This window comes from Gavialis gangeticus, unplaced genomic scaffold (assembly GCF_001723915.1).
Source record: "Gavialis gangeticus isolate Ggan-Ray unplaced genomic scaffold, GavGan_comp1, whole genome shotgun sequence".
Taxonomy (NCBI): Eukaryota; Metazoa; Chordata; order Crocodylia; family Gavialidae; genus Gavialis; species Gavialis gangeticus.
Window position 1 is genome coordinate 2,951,223 of NW_017729000.1, and position 12,604 is coordinate 2,963,826.

The window sequence follows — 12,604 nt, forward strand, 5'->3', positions numbered from 1 at the left end:
ACAGAAATGAACTGGAAGACAGCTAATTGAAGGGAATGCTGCCACCTCGACGGGGCTTCTTGCCCATCACAGTACAGGTTGGAGGATTCCTGTGATATGTTACTTAATGGGTTTGTGCAGAGAGGTCCTAAGAGCTGCCAGCTGGTGAGATCCAAAAACAGCCGCAGCCAATAGGCATGCCTTGCAACCCCCTTCCAGCTCATGGCAAGGTGCAACAAGGCCCCTTTTGTGGTAGTCCGAGTTGTTGGGTGAAAGGCCCACTGCGGCACGCACCCATGCTAACCTGTGGGTGCAAGCAGCAGGAGGCCTGGAGAAGTAGTTGTGCGTGTGACCCGAGACAATGCCGAGACCAAAAGCGTTATGGTCACACAGCCTGCAAGCAGGGCAATTTGAGCGAGCTAATTGCTGTCTATTCTGTTCAGGGAAACGGGGCTGTGTATGCATTTGGATGTGACCTTGCTTATGTACAAATATACGTATTTGCCATTCCATCCCCCAGCGTCTCGTTCTAAAAGAAGTCCCCCAAAAAGCCAAATGTTGGGTAGCTGCTTGGGCCAAAGACACTATATCATGTCCTGTTATACAGCGGTCCCCCTTTAAAAGCCAACGCTCATCACCTACGCGCTATACTGTAGGCTTGGGTCCTCATTGTCAAAGCCAATGCCACGTTGCTTATACAAACAACTCACCGACCAAACCAAAACCTACTTTACAAAACAAAAAAAACCCCAAAAAACTCTGATGCCCTTTTATCCTCCAAAACTGATCATTAAAAAAAGTTTCATGGACACTGATAAGCAGGGCAATAATATAACCTGCAAAAAAAAGATTTCTACTGATATTTTAAAGAAACGCCAATCTGCTGGCAGTGAGGAGCACCACAGAGAGCTGGTCGCAACAGAAGGTAGGTGTTTGGGAGCCACGCTGGCTGGAAAGGCGGCATTTGCTTTAGCTATTTGTGCAAGTGTTCAGATGAGACTGAACGTGCTCAGACTTCAAGAAAGCACTCAGCCCGCCTGTGCTCAAACTGGGGAACCTTGGCTGCTTAGAAAATGGGTTAGCACAGTCATCCAGAGCAAATAATTGGATAATTTCCCCTCATATCAACTACTTCAGGTGACCCACCTGCTGCTAAGAAGGTTGCTGGGTTTGTTTGCAGTAGATAATGAACAGGGGCCTGTTGCTTCCCCTCCCTCGGCTCTACTTGCTGGCTCCCTTCTTGAAATAAAACTTAAAGGAAGCACTCGCTGCTCTTCCTTCTCAGAAGAAAAAAGCAGGCAGCGATGGCGTGAAGAGGGGACAGTTTAATGTACAAGCTGGAGCCCTGAGCAAATGGTGCTGGTACAGGACTTTCACCTTGCACAGCTGATTTAAAAGATATTGCTCTTGTATTAACTATGCCCCCCACCTTGCAATGCTTTTCCACCTGTGCCGCGGTGCTCTTGTAGCGCTCTCTATTATGGAGGGCAAGGGCCGTTCACTTGGCTGCGAGCTCAGGGCGCAAGCCTCCAAATGGGTCACTGAAGTCAAGGGGCAGCCAGTTTCTGGGTCACAAACTACAGACGAGACCTCCTCTTTCAACCAGAAAGACCTTGAACTATTAAAGTCCCACAAGGCGTGAATGTAGCATCACGGACCCGTTTCGTTTCACAGAACAGCTCAAAGGTCACCTTCACGCTGGTATTGTCAGTCAGGTACAGATAATCCAATAGCCCACGGTGGACTCGATCTAAATGACGTGGTTTTCTAAAAGCGGCATAGTTTGGGTCGGTAGCAAACAGATCATACGTTCGCCCTTTGGAGGGGGGTGCAAATCTGAGACTGGGTTCTGCCATTTTTAAACCAGTCTGTGTGTGCTGAACTTCTGTTCTGTTATGGGTATAGATGGGTTTCCAATCACTTATACTGGTCAAGGGGCAATGTCTGTACCTGACCTAAGTGTTGATCACTAAAGATAACTGCAAAAAAGGAAGTCATGGAGGAAGCTGAGAGGGCAAAAGGGGAAGGGCATCAGAACTGGAACAACTACGTAGCTTATTTCTTGCTGACCACCAGCGTATCATGAAACACGCTGGCACCCAACAAAACAGCAACACTTCCAGTGATCTGTAAGGTCCCTTCCAACCCCAACCAACCATGAAACTATGATGCAGCGGAGCAGGGACCATGCAAATAACCCAGATTTGGACATCCCGGACACAACCTGGGATCATCTCTCGCAGGCTGAATCCAACATCTGCAAGCTGGAAAAGGTGCTGGGAGCAGGAACAGATACAGCTGCGGCGCTGGTAATCCTGAGAGCACAAGGAAGGTACGAGGGGTGTACTTGGTAGCTGTGTTGGTCTGAGACAAAAACACATACAAAAAACAAGAACTCTTGGTTCCAAAATGATACCTTTTCTTAGACCAACTGGAAAGTTGCAAGGAGGTACGAGGCTCAAACTGCTAGCAGAGGCAGCCAAGCCAAGAGGGCGCATATAATGGAGTCCTAACCTTGGTTAGATTGCAGTACAACTAACAGACAATAATCACAACATTTATAGACAACAGAGAGTGCTTTTTGGTACTTTTAAGCATAGGCCCAACAAGATAGCATCTGTTCCAGGACAGATTTCTTAAGTTTCAGGTTAGTTGTTGAGTTTCTCATTTTCTTTGAGAAATTCAGTCCAGTTCCGCTGATGATATCTTTTTTTTTTATTTATTTTTTTTTGTGTGTGAGTGTGCTCCAAGGTATTTGTTATCGGAGCCTGTGCTTCGGTATATGTCAGTGTGATGGATTCAACGAAAGCCTGTCAGGACAGGTTGGGTGAATATAGCTGCAGAAGTGGTGTCATCAGAGGACTTGATAGGCTAGCAGTGAGTCTGCTGATTCTGCACCAAGACATATAAAAGATCAAAGCCATCGTATTTCTACATCCTGGCAAAATAAGTCCAGACAAGCACTTGGAAAAGATTCGCTGGGATATTATTACTTGTGCAAAAAATACTGCCTGCCTTTTTTTGCTACCAACACACGTGCAGGAAGCGAGACAGCACACAGCCCTACCTTCCTAGGAAAAAGGCTTTCATTTGATAAAACCCAAATCATCAGATGCCAAAGCATGCACTCAAAATCTTTTCTTTTTCTAATTTGCCTTTGCTAATGTCCTGCACATCAGTGTGGAAGTCCACACCGATTCTGCAGAGATTGGATTCGCTTAGAGTAGAAAATGAAAAATTTACAGACAACACATGCTCGGAAGGGGTGACTGATTTTGCACGCCTCGAATACGGAGGGTTGCATTGAGCATCTCATTTCTCGTACCCAGACTTTGAGGTGGGTAAAGCCAGTGGCCGCTTTAACGTATGAAGGCTTGGGTAAATACAGCTGACCATCAGTGCAGAGGGATTTCCACCAGCATGAATTCCCTGCATAAGAGCTGTGACACCATGATTTAGACAAACAGAAATAGCAATTCAATTAAAGTCAAACAAACTAAAAAGGAGAGCTCCCATAACAGCTTCAACTGAAAAAGGTGAATTGCATCCAGAAATCAGAAGACAATTAATTGCTGTGAGATCTACAAGACACCTCAAAGACACTTCCCCCCCACTTCTACTTGCAAGATTAAATTTAATAACTATATTTAAAGAGTACTTAAGAAACAAATTTCCTTTGTATTAATTGTGCCTCTTCAACAGAACAGAGGCTTTGAAATAATAGCATTCTAATAATCCAAAAGCAGGCAATTTAAGAACAAAATATGAGTATGTTATTGGGAGATCAGTTAAAAACACTTGTGCATACAGTAATATCATCAGCGTAATTACATAAGCATTGCTAAAGGAAATCAGCCTGTCACACACGAGCAAACAACATTATGTTGCAAAGATGAATGTTTTCAACTAAATGTTATGCCAACATATGGGGTCATTTCCACTAGAGCTGCGGAGCAATGCTTAGGACCCAGGGGTCAGTTGCCTTTGGGGACGACAGGTCCCCCACAAATGAATAATCTTATTAATGCTCTGGGAATTTGGAGAGGGGCATCAGGGTATGAAAAGGAAGCACTGCCCAGTGATTAGAGTGCTAGTCTGGAGCTAGGCAGCCTGTGATCTGCCACTGACTTGCTATCTGACCTCAAGCAGGTCATCCAGCCTCAGTTCCCCGTCTGTGAAATGGGGATAAACAGCATTTCCCTTCCTCACAAAGCTTTTGTGAGAAAATACACCTTTAAAGATTGCAAGGAAGTAAAATATTTCATTAAGGAGGGCTGCAAGCATCCCAGATGGAAGCAGATGGTGAAAAGAAGGTTAGCTGGCAAGATGTAAAACAGCAGCATTGCCAACTCTTGGCATGTCAGTGCATGTTTTTAGTGCAATCGGCAACACAATCCTTCAAAAGTACCAGCTTCCAGAGTCAGGTGATTTCAGGAAATCTCGGCTTCATTATGGGGGTGGGGAGAGTGATAACTCTTATGGTTGCAGAGAAGTGTGAAAATGCAACTGCAGTGCAGCCTATGGGCTCTGATGCCTGAATTAGACACATGCACGTGGTCTTTAAGCCAATCTCATCTCATTCTTGGCCCTAACTCATGATTTTTGAGTGCTTGGTTTAACAATATTAAAATAGGCACAGGTAAATCCTAGGGGAAATGCTGAATAAACATGCAAAAGTGCCTATCGGGAAAAAAAAGCTGTCTTGCTGCAGCAACAGACCCGGAGAAGTTCTGCCAATCTGCTACCAGAAAAATACTCAAGTCACAGCCTGCAAAGCAGCCCTTACCATTCCTGACAGAGGACTGACTGGCCTTGCAAAACCCTATTTGCGCACACAGCTGGGGAACAGAGGATTTTTTTCAGGTAGACACCATTACTGTCATAATGAAGGGCAGCGTGCATAGCTCCTACCCACAGGCTGGTAACACTTTTGGGCCATCTCACACAGGTGCCCCAATGGCATTGCACATGTCATGGACCAAAGCTAGAGAGGCAGCAGCCAGCATGCTACAGCTGCTCTCTACTTTTTCCCCCTCCACTCGGAGACACTGAAGCTGCATGAAAATCAGATTCGAGTCCTCAAAGCCCGGCAATAGATCACTCCACATCCTCAGGCATCCCAGCCTTTCATGTGCCAAAGCAGCCAGCAACACACGCATGCAGATTGATATGCTTTCAATTATAAAATATAAAGCCGAAAAATGTGCAAGACAACAAGCTGCCCTGATTCCCAGGTGAGAGGCAGGTAAAATATTCCTCTTTAGAATGGCAGCTGTGACCTTGATTGTGAAAGAGCCCTCCTGCTGCCTCCCTCCCCGGGGCGTGGGATCACAAAGCCAGTCATTTTTCTTTCCTTCTTGAGCAACAAGGGACAACTCCCAGCCTTCAAAACAGGAAGTTTTGGAACAGAGAAATAAACTGGTTTTTTTTCCCCATGGTGGGAACTGGAATTTCCATGGGATTCTCCTTCAAGAAATACAAACTCTGGCGAGTCAGTGGTACGCATGGGGATGTGTGTGCACTGTCTGTGCACACTGGAGGACCTGGAGTACAACACAGCCCTGCAAGGCAGGGCAGAAAACCATCAGGTGAATGAGGACTCATGCCCTGGTCTAAGCTGGTGATGCAGTACTTGCTTTGGGACTCTGCACTGTTATCCTCTGTGCATTGCTGGCATAAGAGCATCACAGACGGCAGAGTTAATGAGCACTTTTAGAGACGAACTAAATAAGATACATAGAGCACAAGCTTCTGTGAATCCAAGTTCACTTCATCAGGTCACAGCGGCAAGTGCTGCAATTATCACTCTGGGACTAGGCAACTCCTTTCAGCTCCACCACTTCTCTCTCGTTCCTTCCCTCAGCCCCAAGATTCCCCTTCCTTCTGAAATCATCACTCCCAGCTGCACGCAGGGGAGAAGAGCAGCGTGTCCCAACCTCTGCTTCATGGGGCTGGTGCTCCAGATTGCTATGCCTAGGTCAACCTGTTAGTAACCAGTGATGTCCACTGGACAGCATTTGCCTAAAGCACAGAACCGGAGAAAGTGAGGGTTGAAGGGAGCTCAGGTCACGTCTAGTCCAACCCCCTGCTCCAAGCAGGACCAGCCCCAACTCCATCATCCCACCCAAGTGCTGGCATGAAAGGGTTTGAAACAATGCTGATCTTCGAGCAACACAGCCCTTTTGCAAAACTCTACCTTGCACCCTGTCCTAAACTCGTCTGTATGCAAATGTTATGAAGGCAGTGCCAGCGAGGCACGTCAACGAAGCCTTAGGGTTTGCTCTGCAAATAAGGTGAGTTTGGTTATGCTGCAAAGCACTAAACTGAATGCAAGTCCTCATGAACTTGCCTTCTTCACCTACCTGGAGGCTTTTTAAGATACAAGTCAGTCATTTCTATTTGGATTTTTCAATGGTATTATGTTAAAATGAAGCACTACATCACTACTGCACAGGTATATGGAGTCCACCTTTCTGTTCAGACAGGAACAAGAGCAACATCTCTGTATATAGTTAAAAAAAAAAAAAAAATCACTGTCTGGTGCACTTGCATGGAAACTGGAATGAATGCCGTGTATTAAAATAAAAGGTTTGCACCATGGGAATAACACAGCCTCAACAAAAGGAAACGTGGTAGTGAACGCAGTTATTTGAGGAGTTTCCCCATGCCTGTTACATGCTATTTCAGCCTTTGTTCCCAACATATTATTACATAAACTGGGATTTTTCTTATCCCACCCCCCCCCAGCAAAGTCAGAGTTATATTTCCATGTGGCATCACAACCTATGCCCACAAAATGAGCGTCTCAAGATATCAGTGACCCTCTTGTAAGAAACCAGCATAGGCCAACACGGAGAAACAGCAGTGACAGTAGAGGGAAGGCCAGTGCCTGGACCCCAAATGAGGTTTGTGTGTGTGTGTTTGTAGTCTCTCCGGCCTTCTCAACTGCAGGCATCAAATGCAATTTTCAAAATGCAGGTGTCTATCAACCAGGCAACATCGCACCCCACCATACACTTAAATGAGTTTCTTCCATAAAAGCTCTGGGTATCCACATGCATCTTACCCAAGTCAATAAGTTTAAAAACACTTTGACCTTGGGGAGTTTTCCCCAGATCAAGAGAGCGCAGAGGTTATTCACCGACTGCTGTTGCCGCCAGATAAGTGCAAAGAGACAGGGTTTTGCAGGCTAACAACTTCTCTGCTTTCCCATAGGCAGGGAGGCATTCAGAAAACACATAGGAAGACACATACACATAAAAAAAAAAAAAAAAAGGCCGAACCACGTACCTTACTGACGCTGATCGTTCCGAATCCTGAACACGACTAGTTTCGGAGCCGCATTGGAGTGAAGGTAAGGGCCTCAGGCGGTCACCATCTGGAAGTCCGGGCAAGCTCCCCGCAGGCTCCAGGACAGCCTCCGGTACGTCCCTGAGGATGCCGCCGTGTCCTCTGGTTCTTCAGAGCTGCGGCAGGAAAAGAGGCCGTTCGGAGAGAGAAAAGAAAGAAGGTGCGACATTGAATCCCAGGGTCAGTTGTTCGGCACATTCAGAACAGAAGAGAAGACAACATCTGATGGGAAGGAAATGTCAAGCCAAGACACAGAGTCTGTGACCATCCATCATGCGCGGCGCCTTTGGAGGGCACTCGCTGAATTTAAGAGTCGTGGTGCAGAACTGTTCTTACTTTCCGGTGCTTTACCTGCGTCTTTAGACGGGGAAACAAACACCCGACTACAGGCACCGGGCTCCTGGGAAGGCAGGGACCAGCAGACACTTGGGGATAGGTTTAAAGAACAGGGGAACCCCTCCACAGATGTCCCAAGCAAACCACGGGATTTAAGAGCGAGAGCAGACACTTCCAAGCAAACAACCGTGACATTTGGCAGTTTTACGGCGCCTTTCATTCCAACATGTCTAAGTCCTTAATCGCCAGTAATCTTGTCTGAATTAAATCAATTATTAATTTATTAGGACACCTTCGTGAGCTAGTAGCGGCTGGCCAGAACAGAAATGGGAGCCTGATATTAGTCTTTTAAGTCGGTCTAAAACAGTTAAGTCATTGCCTGTTTTTTCCAAAATCCCAGACCCCCAGTAGCTCCCACTAGCACAACTGGGAGCATTCAATGAGATCACGAAAGAAAATAAATAAATAAATAAATAATAGTGATATGACAGAGATTTGAAAACCTCTGAGGATGGAGACCCCACCACCTCTCTGGGTACCTGGTCCAGTGCTTCACCACCCTCCTCCTGAGAAATTTTTTCCTAATATCCAACCTCAACTTTCCTTGCTGCAGCTTGAGCCCATTGCTCCTTACCATCTGCCCCCACTGAGACCAGCCCAGCTCCGTCCTCTTTGCAGCCCCCCTGCAGGGAGGTGAAGGCTGCTGTCAAATCCCCTTCGGTCTGCTCTTCTGCAGACTGAATCAGCCTCACACATCCTGTCCCCCAGCCCCCAACCATTTTCATCTCCCTCCACTGGACTCTCTCCAACGTGTCCACATCCTTTCTGTAGCGGGGGCCCACATAGAAACCAGAGCTGCCGTGGCCCAAAAGCAGAGATGGACAATCCGCACAGCGCAAATTAAAGCTACTGGTTTGTGCCGTACCGCAAAACCCAGGTGAGCTCCCTTGTTTCACCAGGGCTGCTCCTGGAGTGAAGCAGCGAGGCATGTCCGGGCAGCAGGGGCAAGGCCTGCATTTGCTGGGTGACATTTGTGCGTCAGGGAGGGCTGAGCAGACCTTTGGGCTGGCGCTTTATTTGTATTTCTGCTCGACTGCTTCCAGCTGCCGCCTTCGGGCTCAGACAGGTAGGGGAAAAGCAGAATGTCACATCTCCCTTTCCTTTCCATCCGGGGCGTGACAGCCTCGCTCCCGAACCGAACACACAAAGCTAGGGTGGGACTTGAAGGGATGCTGAGCGCAGCGTGGGTGAAGGGACGGCTGAGGCGGTAGCAGCAGGACCTGCTTTTAAGGCACTTCATCGACGGGGGACAAGAGCCACAATTATTCCTCCCTTGGTATAGGGTGGACCCAGCTCTTTAACCCGGGTCGGGAGCAAAGCCCCAAGAGATGGACAAATGCATTGTCTCCTTTGCTTCTGCAAATGAGCTGGCTCCAAACATACCAGCACTTGCCTTTCCTTCGGCATCTCACTTGGCGTAATTTTATTGTCTCGTGAGATGGACAGATGCCTACTACTAGCCCCTGAAAATTGCAATGCGATAAAGCAAAGGGAGGAAGCCAATTCCTCTCTTTCCCATGTTACCTATAGCGTATTTGTTCTGCCTTTCAGTCAATACAGTCACGGGATCACATTGCCGCTGCAGGAGGAGCCCAGGAGCCTGGTCTCCAATTGCATTTTTGAAAGCTCCTCTTTAGCATGGCCTGTCAAAGCTCACCCAAAGCAACGCTGCTCGGGAAGGAGCAGTTGGCACGTCGCCCTAACGCATTGCTCTGCAGGCACCCAGGAGTTTCGATGGGGCCTGAATTCCTGCAGTGCTGGAGGGATCCTAAATGGCAGGGCAGGCAGGGAAGCGTGCTTTCAGCTCTTGGCAAAGAGAAGAAAAAGAGCCTCTCCATCCCAACCACTGCCATTACAGGAAACAGCAGCAGCAAGCTGGAAAATGCTGCTGGAGAGCCCATCCAAGCACTTGCCCGAGCCAGACGTTGGAAGGATGCAATAATAATTTCCATCCTCCTGCGTTACTGTGATGGGAGTTGTGAACCCAGGGAACCAGCCAAAAATTAGGAGCAACGACTCTCCATCATCATGCCCTCTCCAGCTTCCATTTTTAGTGCCTATGGTGGGATGTCCCTGTGGAGGATGATTAAAGGCATGCCCGGGTCCTGCCAGGGTCCCCAGAAGGGGACACTGCAGGCTGTACAGCCCTGTGATTTTATGGAGCTGGCATTTAGAGAGAGAAAGCAATCGGTACCACCCCGTCAGTGGTCCATGGAGCCAGGCAGCTCCTCCATCCACGACCAAAACGCCGCAGGGACAGAGACCGACAGGACTGGAAGATCACTGGCCTAGGAGTCACAGGATCATGTTCCTTTTAAACAAGAAATTAGCATGCAAGACTGATAGCTATTGCAAACCCAAGCAAACGAGGGCCTGCCCAGCTCCAATCCAGCCAGGTCGCCTTTAGCCCCCACGTCCTTCCCACCACCCTATGCCCCACATGGAGACTTGTACAGACTTGTACGCAGCAAGCAAACATGACCGGGCAGCAGGTGTTCTCTGCAAGACCGGCTGGTCTCTCCTCTTAAAATATTAATTACAACCTCCCCAACTGCAGTTGAAGAAATTACGTTGGGCCTGGAAAAGATTAAATACGTCTGGGATCGGGAGACTTGAAAAGAGCTGGAACCATATGTCCTTTGGCTAAATATGAAAGCTTTTCTTTTTTTTCTTTTCTGCTGCCATTCTGGGCTTTAAGTAATGGAAGGGGGGAGTGGGCATGAAGCATGGGCATATATGTGCCTTTACTTCATGCCCTCTCCCCTTATAGCTCGACATTTGAGCAGTAGCCGCTTGCTCAAATACGATCCCTGCAGCCATGCAGGAGCTCGGTGGAGAAGGAGGGTGCTCAGCACCTCACAGGAGTCCTCAGGGGCCAGGCAGGTACATGCACCTCTACGTTTCAGCCCTAATCCTTCCCCCACCTGCATGACCGTCTCCTGGGAGCTGTGGGCCCCCTGTGATTTCTCCTGCCGGCCTCCTCTCCCCTTAAATTTGGTTTAGAGCCAACACTGGTAAAGAAGAGAATAAAATGAGACTTCCCATTCCCTCCTTCCAGAAGGCGCATGTTAAAAAGTTGGTAGAGATGCGACTCTGGGACCTCTCTGATAACACTCGTGGGCATGGCTGACAACTGCTTCCCTGTCACGCTGCCGTTCAGAGCAGCTCGGTGCAAAGCGTAAATCAAACAGGAGGCTCTGGCAGTAATGACAGTTGGCTCTTTTGGGGCATTTCCCTTCCCCAGCAGCCATGCATGAGGTGGAAGGCAGCACAGTAATCCCGGAGATGTGCAGATAATTAACGCCTGCTTACCGTGGGCAGCGGGGACCGTTGCAGTGGGCCTGCGGCTAAGCTACCATTCAAGACACGGGACGTCGGTGCAAGATAATGGCAAAAGGCAGAGCTGGATCCAACAGAGCACAGGGATGTCGCTGCTTCTGGCGTTTCTCTTTTATTGTTCAAGGGCAGCCGCGCAATATTTTCAGAAAATGAAATATGAACGCGGGATAAGCAGCCTTGTTGTCCGAGTTATTCTAACCACTGGGCTGTCGATATTTTCCCGGGCTAACACTCGCTCAGACGCTGCGCCAGGCAGGCTAGTTGCAGCTTCAAAAGAATAAATTATTTCTGGGGTAGCACCCTGTGGAAATATTTGCAGTGTAAAATAAAACAGGCATCTGCAAAAGAAAACAGCTCGTGTTCGCAGAACTGCATTTTTTGCTTCCAAAGGCAGAGAGTGGAGTTAGCTGGTCCCAGCTTAAGTCAGGCCTATTAGTATTGTAGTGGTTATTACAGACCTGCCGGTCCCAATAAAAGAGAAGAAGGGAGGCCGCAGGGGCCCCACCGGAGGAAAGCACTTTCACTTGCGCGTTTGCATCCATCCCGATACAGAAAAGCACTAGACTCTCTGCCTCAATTAGGGTTTATTCCCTCCACTCGCATTACAGTGGGAAATGACGGGAGCGCACATACACTTTGTACGTCGACTTCACCGGGATCTGGACACAGGCAAGACACGAACGTGCAAGCATCCATCGCACTTCACCCACCTCGGCAGATCTTTAAAGAAAAAAAAAAAATCCAGTTCTCTCGATAGTCGCAGAAGGCTCCTATTCAAGGCTCCTCGAAGTAGTTCCACTTCTTGATTTAATGCCATTTGAAACAGAGTCTTCCTTTAGCCCAGCTCAAAAAGAAGATGTAAATACCAAAAAAGATGCGTCCTTAATCTCATCGATGAGGTTAATTTACAGGGACTATTTTGCATGATGTACATGTTGTTAACTGGTCACTTAAGGTCTCTTCAAAGCAAGCCAGAATCCAAGGGCGCTCTCAATTCCTCCTCCCAGTTCTCTCCAATTGAGAGGGGAGGAACCGATTCATCACCTACCTCCAAAAATATGCATTTTGGTGGAATGCCAATGAAACACAGTTATTGCTCTTGGGGCAATAATCGAAACAGGAAACTCAAGTATCTTGAATGTCGGGAGAGGAATTTCCAACTAAACCTTATGTGCTGTAACATTAGATGATTCACGTTCACCCCTTCTGGAAATCAAGCTTTATTCCACTTCCGCTTCTCCCACCACGCTCAACTTTTTTGGTCTGCACCCGCCTCGTTCGGATTACCAAATCAGCTGTTGCTCACCTATGAAGTTCGTTGACCTAGGCTGTCTCCTACACCACCTGAATGTGAGCTTTGCCCCTGATGCTAACGGACACAGAATGAGGGAATGGAGCAGACTTACAGGACTTGATTTTCCCTTGCTATAGAAAACCTTTTACCCGACTCAAAAACCTGGGGCATGTTTTTTCCCCAATGCATGGGTCAGACCCTTCCTTCATTTTGGAAGACGAGTTTAATGCATATTAAGTCCCAGGA

At 47.8% G+C, this 12,604-nt stretch overlaps 1 protein-coding gene across 1 annotated transcript in view; it reads right to left on the reverse strand.

The window, feature by feature from the left end:
• SGCD (sarcoglycan delta) overlaps positions 1 to 7,484 on the reverse strand; it is a 297,404-nt gene extending 289,920 nt beyond the window's left edge. The window contains exon 1 of the mRNA XM_019506088.1: positions 7,270 to 7,484. The gene's annotated coding sequence lies outside the window, so the exon portion shown is untranslated. The remainder of the gene's footprint in view (positions 1 to 7,269) is intronic.
• Between the last annotated feature and the right edge of the window lie 5,120 nt (positions 7,485 to 12,604).